The sequence below is a fragment of the Myxocyprinus asiaticus genome, chromosome 5 (genome assembly GCF_019703515.2).
Source record: "Myxocyprinus asiaticus isolate MX2 ecotype Aquarium Trade chromosome 5, UBuf_Myxa_2, whole genome shotgun sequence".
Taxonomy (NCBI): domain Eukaryota; kingdom Metazoa; phylum Chordata; class Actinopteri; order Cypriniformes; family Catostomidae; genus Myxocyprinus; species Myxocyprinus asiaticus.
In genome coordinates, this window is record NC_059348.1 from 42,289,851 (window position 1) to 42,296,184 (window position 6,334).

At 42.2% G+C, this 6,334-nt stretch overlaps 1 protein-coding gene across 1 annotated transcript in view; it reads right to left on the reverse strand.

Moving 5' to 3' along the window:
• LOC127441532 (SPRY domain-containing SOCS box protein 4-like) overlaps positions 1–5,573 on the reverse strand; it is a 131,788-nt gene extending 126,215 nt beyond the window's left edge. Inside the window, exon 1 of the mRNA XM_051699068.1 lies at positions 4,950–5,573. The gene's annotated coding sequence lies outside the window, so the exon portion shown is untranslated. The remainder of the gene's footprint in view (positions 1–4,949) is intronic.
• Positions 5,574–6,334: the final 761 nt, after the last annotated feature.

Sequence of the window (6,334 nt, forward strand, 5' to 3'; positions counted from 1 at the left end):
TGGGCATTAAAAATAATTATTACTATTTTATACTAATACTATTACTAGGTAAACATTAGGTTTATGGAGCAGAACCTATTTGTTAAATTCTTAGATATTTAAATTGTTTGCTGAAGTTAAAATATTTCATAATATATTATTGTCCCTTTAAATATATGCAAGTTTAAACAATTATCACACATTTTGTTACATGCTTGTTTTTGTAGGGCCCTCACTAGTCATAATCCGCCCCTGACTACCAGGGTGGCTAGTACAGAACCATTCAAAGCTTTAAAGACCATTTTCCAGGTCAGGTTGTTATCCCACATCTTCTGCTGGTGAAAAGGACTTGATGAGGTTGATACAGCAATGGAATGAAATAGCTTCAGATCAGTCATCCCTTCAGATGGAGGATAATACTAGCTCTGTTTTTGAGGCTCAAACTCACCTACTACAAGCATACTATAGCATAACCTTGATTTGCTGTGAACTGCAGTGAAGACTATTGTATGGGGGACAAAATATTTTTTTTTCTTCTTTTTTTTTTTTTTAATGAGCACTATGTCATCTGAGTTACTCATAGGAATATAAATTCTTAACATAACATAAATGACTTCAGTGACAGGAAAAGTTTTTATGTTAGAGAACAGACCATAACATTGCCTACTGCTTCTCTATCATTTCGATGGCTTTCAGTCTCTCTACTCTATGTCTCTCTCTCTCTCTCTCTCCTCTCATTCTCTTTTACTTTCTTGATCTTCACACAGACTGACTGCTATCTTCTCTCTTTCTCTCTCTTCCCTGAAGCAGTAGTGTGTTGCTAAAGGTGACCCAGCTTGAAATCAATAGGTGCCGCCTGAATTAGTCAGAGACATATGAGGTGGAGTGTAAGCCGAGATTCAGCAAAGCTATCGGCACAAACAAATGCCGTGATCGTTCTCTTATTCTCTCCTTTTCTGAGTTTGGGAAACCAGTGGGTGATGTCATTTAAAAATATACGGCTTGGAGTTTTAATGAATACACATTTGTCTATGTGAAACATGTTTCTGATCAATTCCACCAAAGAGACCACAAAATATGTAAAACAGCAGTAATCATAAAAATCACACACACAGATGGAGGAATGGATAGAGAAACAGACAGATATTATTACATAGCTAACTAGCTAAATCAATAGATAGATCTTTTATATGATTATATGGACAGACAGACAGACAGACAGACAGATAGATAGATAGAGTACTGTGCAAAAGTTTTAGGCACTTGGGAAAAATGTTGCATAGTGACGATGTCTTAAAAATAATGCCATAAATAGTTTTCATTGATCAATTAACATCATACAAAGTCCAGAAAACATAAAAGAAAGCTAAATCAATATTTGGTGTGACCACCTTTGCCTTCAAAACAGCACCAATTCTCCTAGGTACATCTGGATACAGTTCCCTATCTGTCACTCACTCGACGTTGTGTCGATGTACTCATTGCGAGAACATGACCATGGCAACGTTGCGGTCGCAGCTTGCCTTCGTAAGAAAGCAAGCCACCCCAGCGGCTCCCCACCTCGGTCCATCTACCTATGGGTATGAGGCCTGTACGGCTAGCACTGGGGGCGATTTGGGGACCTCAAAGGGACCACCTCCGCCGGGTATCCCCCCACGGACCTCCCATTCCCCAGCACGCTTGTCTGCCCCGATTGGGCTTCAGGATGAGTCCGCTGGCTCGTCTCACAGCGAGTTCGACCTCTTGTTCGGAGCCCGCGAAGGTGATGAGCTCTCGAGCGCAGCATCGTAGAGCGGGCTCATCCAATCGGACGCGGAAGCCTCAGCTGGGCGTCCCCCCTCGGGTACAGTCGCCCAGTCACAGGCTGACGCAGAGATGATGGACATGCTTGCCCGGGCTAGAGTGAAACCCTCCGCTCTCCCCTGAACCCTCGCGGCTCCTTTTACTGCCCGGTCCCAATCTTTCAGCTCCCCCGCCCTCACTACTCTCGATGGTGGGGCGTCCAAGGGGTATTCGGTGATCCCCCCCGGTGGATAAGGCGCTCGGGGTGCATCTATGCCTACGGAGCACCGCCACCCGGTGCGGGTGCCCAAAGCTCCCGTCCAGGGCCTGTAGGTTTACGTCATCCCTGGACAAGCGGCCTCCGCCCTGCACGCCATGGCTCTCCTGCAAGTCCATAAAGCCAAGGCGCTAAAGGAACTGCATGAGGGTAGTTCCGCCCCAGGATTGATGCAGGAACTGCGCTCGGCAACCGACCTCGCCCTCCGGTCCTGCCTGCACTCACTTCCATCAAGAGGGTAGGAGAACTGCAAGCGTACTCTCTCAGCGAAATGTGCCTGGAGTTCGGTCTGGGCTACTCTCACATGATCCTGAGACCCCGACCGGGCTATGTGCCCAAGGTTCTCACGACCCCATTTAGGGATCAGGTGGTCAACCTGCAAGTGCTGCCCCAGGAGGAGGCAGACCCAGCCCTGACGTTGCTGTGTCCGATGTGCACTTTATGCATCTATTTGGATCGCACACAGAGCTTTAGAATCTCTGAGCAGCTCTTTGTCTGCTTTGGTGGACAGCGGAAAGGAAGCGCTGTCTCCAAGCAGAGGATCGCCCACTGGGTCATTGACGCCATAGCAATGGCATATCACGCACATTGGTCTGCCTGTCTCGCACCGCCAGTTCACGTAACACAGTTCAGCTAGTTGTGGTGTTTCGTATAGGGACCCCTAGTGTCACTATATCAACACAATGTCGAGTGAGTGACAGATAGGGAACGTCTTGGTTACTTTCGTAACCTCCGTTCCCTGATGGAGGGAACGAGATGTTGTGTCCCTCCTGCCATAATGCTGTACTACCCGCTGAAATGGCCGGGACCTTCTCTCGGCTCCTCAGCACAAAACGCTTCAAAGACCAGAGGTGTTTCGGGCTCCCAAGAGTGACCCCTAGTGCCACTACATCGACACAACATTTCGTTCCCTCCATCAGGGAATGGAAGTTACGAAAGTAACCAGGATGTTTTTCTTGGTTGTTGGCATATAGGATGTTCCAAGCTTCTTGGAGAATTTGCCACAGTCTTCTATCTATTTCGGCTGTCTCCATTGCTTCTGTCTCTTCTTGTAATCCCAGACTGACTCAATATTCAGTGGGGGGCTCTGTGGGGACCATGCCATCTGCTGCAGGGCTCCCTGTTCTTCTATTCTATTCTATTCTTTTTGCAAAAGAAATGTTTGGGAGTCTAAAATGTGTATTTCCTATTGACACACTAAAGCTGAAAATATAAATAACCATCTTAAGACAAATGTTTTTGTGAAGCATCTTATGTGCCTAAGACTTTTGCACAGTACTGTAGATAAATCTTTTATATTATTACATCGACAGACAGACAGACAGACAGACGTTGATGTGTGTCCATGGAGCGTGCTCATATCATTCAAAGTTCAATGAAGCATATTAGTTGTGTTATGAAAATAGCTTATCTGCATCGGTAACAGCTTATTATCACCACAAATAATCAGCTGCTCTTTACTGGCGTATTTGAATAAACACAAAACATATTCACATGTAAATGTGTTCCTGAGATGAGAGGCAGACATTTTACATTGTTCTTTTCATTTAAAGCGATAGGCACCATCTTCCCTTTGTTGCACTCCCTCCATTTCCCTCTTTTGTTCTAAATGAGTAGAGATTGTAATCCTTCTTGGCCTCACAGAAAAGGTGAAACATTAAGGAGACAAATTCATCCCAGGCAGGTGGTAAATTCATAATAAGAGCCTCAGTACCAAATGTCTGAGCAAGACCTAATTAACAGAGACAAAGAAAAAGATTCAGACGAATTTCAATCTAAAGTGATCATACCTATGCCAGTGGCGGTACTTTGGTCAGTGGATATCCAGTGCTTATCTTAGAGACATCCATGTATACATCATAATACACGGGATACACTTTAAAATATGTCTAAAAGTTACATCGGCCATTTTAAATGAAGTAAAAATCTTTCAATATTGTTTGTTAAAGAATACAATACAGTTCATGCCTGAAAATAAAAAGAGTTGGATTGAAAACTTTTCAGATCTACCAACTTCTTTATTCCACAGACAATCATCCACAATCCTACTTTATACTGCTCAATGCAATTATGATTTGTAATCAAACTCATTGGACACATAGCCTAAAACCTATAAATCCAGAGCCATGACACCAAGCTGTTATTCATTGTCTAATTAGGAACCTGCCCACAGAATATACAAATTATACCATACTCATCAACAAAAATGCATGACCGCAAAGTGAGAATGCCAGACATTCCAAGATGTTAAATTTACAAACAAAAGCACAGCACAGATAAGGTTTAACATGTGCACTGCTGCAGCCATTGATGACAGGAGAGTCAGTCCATTCCTCTTTCATATTACTGTGTGTTGACAGTGAATCCCGACTTCGTTCCAACCACTGATTCTTTTAAGCTATTTTTGTGAGAATAAATAAATACATAAAACATTCTCTATAATAAATATTTTTTACCCATTAGTCAAGCACATATTCAATTTTATATAATCTATTTTTATTATACCCAAACACGTAGACACATAACACACACACTTGTCAGGTTGTTGAAGCCAATTATATTTAAACATGGAGAAAAATCTTGCATAAACAACATTATGCATCCAGATTAGATCAAGTGAAAGCCTGTTATAGGCTATGCGAACCACATGTTGTTATCACGGAAACAGAGCATACATACAGTATAATCGCGGTGTGTGTGTTTTGGGAAGACTGCGGCTGCGCGAGGGCTAGTCAGAAATTCGCTAGATTTTCTTCCTCTCACATACACGCAAATCAGAGACGAGTTTATATAAAAAATAAAAATTACAATAATATAGTGATGAAATCAATAGTTACAGGGCTGTTAAGCCACAAGTAGTTAGCCTCATTTGACAATGCAGTCAATAAGTTATACAGTAGTTACCACATACCTGGAGCAGCTGCATCTTGCCATTGAAGTGCTGATTATGACTAAGGCTGTTTACTTCTTTACTTAAAGAATTCTGAAATGTCCATTTCAATATTCAAAAAAATCTCTTGACCAAGACAAATGCACACCTACGAACTGTCTCTATAAAGCAGGCGGGGACTGGAACAAAAATCGGCACTGGAGAAAATTTGTTGAGCGAAGGGCTAAAACATTCGGGGCCCGGTAAGCCCACTCCTATGCCCTACTCACTTAAAATGGGCAGAGCCCTTGATGTGGCCACTCTGAAGGGAACATTGCATTACTGTATGAATGTACCCTTCGCTAACAGTCTTGTGGCAGGGTCCTTTGTGAAAAGATTTATTTTCTTACTTTTGTTTGGAACGACCATTCAAGTGTTTCCCTTCCTGCAGTGCCCTTCAAGGCCCCAAAAATGCTGTTTGGAATTCGCCCAATACCTTTAGATATCTACAGTGTGTAGATGTGCAACGCTCGTGCAGCGCATCAACCGGTCTTGCGTAGGCAAGCGGGGTTTTGACCCAGTTTTGTTCCCCCAAACGCGTTTTGACCCAGTTTTGTTCCCCCAAACGTGAAGAAAAATGAATGAATAAATAAATGAAAAGGAAGGGGGTTGTGCTCTGTTAGGTGAATTCTGCTCAGAGCATTGTTAAAGATTAATGCTCCTCCTCTTAAGGGCAACTGTTTCCTGTATGTAATATCACATCAGTGCTATGTACAAGCGACCCAAATGCAATTACGTAGCAAAACATACTCTGAAATGCACACAGAACTCACATTTAACGAAATAAAAACAAAACCCACATGCAAGTCAGTACATTGGAGCGATCAATAGGAGGCAGACAAGTACACACACTCACAAAAGCACAGAAAAGTCTAAGTGAGCCATCCTATAAGACATGCATTAGCCTAAATTGTGACCTTGCAGAAAATTAAATATTTGACAGAACACAGACATGGCACTCACTTAGATGTAAATGAAATATATGGATCTGCACGCACATTCACAAACATGCATACGCTGCATGAACTAACCTCATTTAACAGCTATCATGCAAATACATCTTAAATTATCCTCTCTTTTGCCAAGACACCATTTTACAACACGCATTCATTCAACCTAAACAATACTTATCTGGACACAGACAGTAAAAACGTCATCCCCTGTCATCTAAATGTAAATAAGACTACATCTGCCAGCATCCGCTATTAGAGAGATAGCGGAGATAAATAAAGAAACAGCGTTAAAGTGGTCACATCATGAATTTTTTTTTTTTTTTTTTTTCTATTTATATGATAATTATTATGTTTCTTTAACTTCAAGCAATTTCATGTCCCAGGTGTTGATGTCTTGTGTAAACTATGAAAATC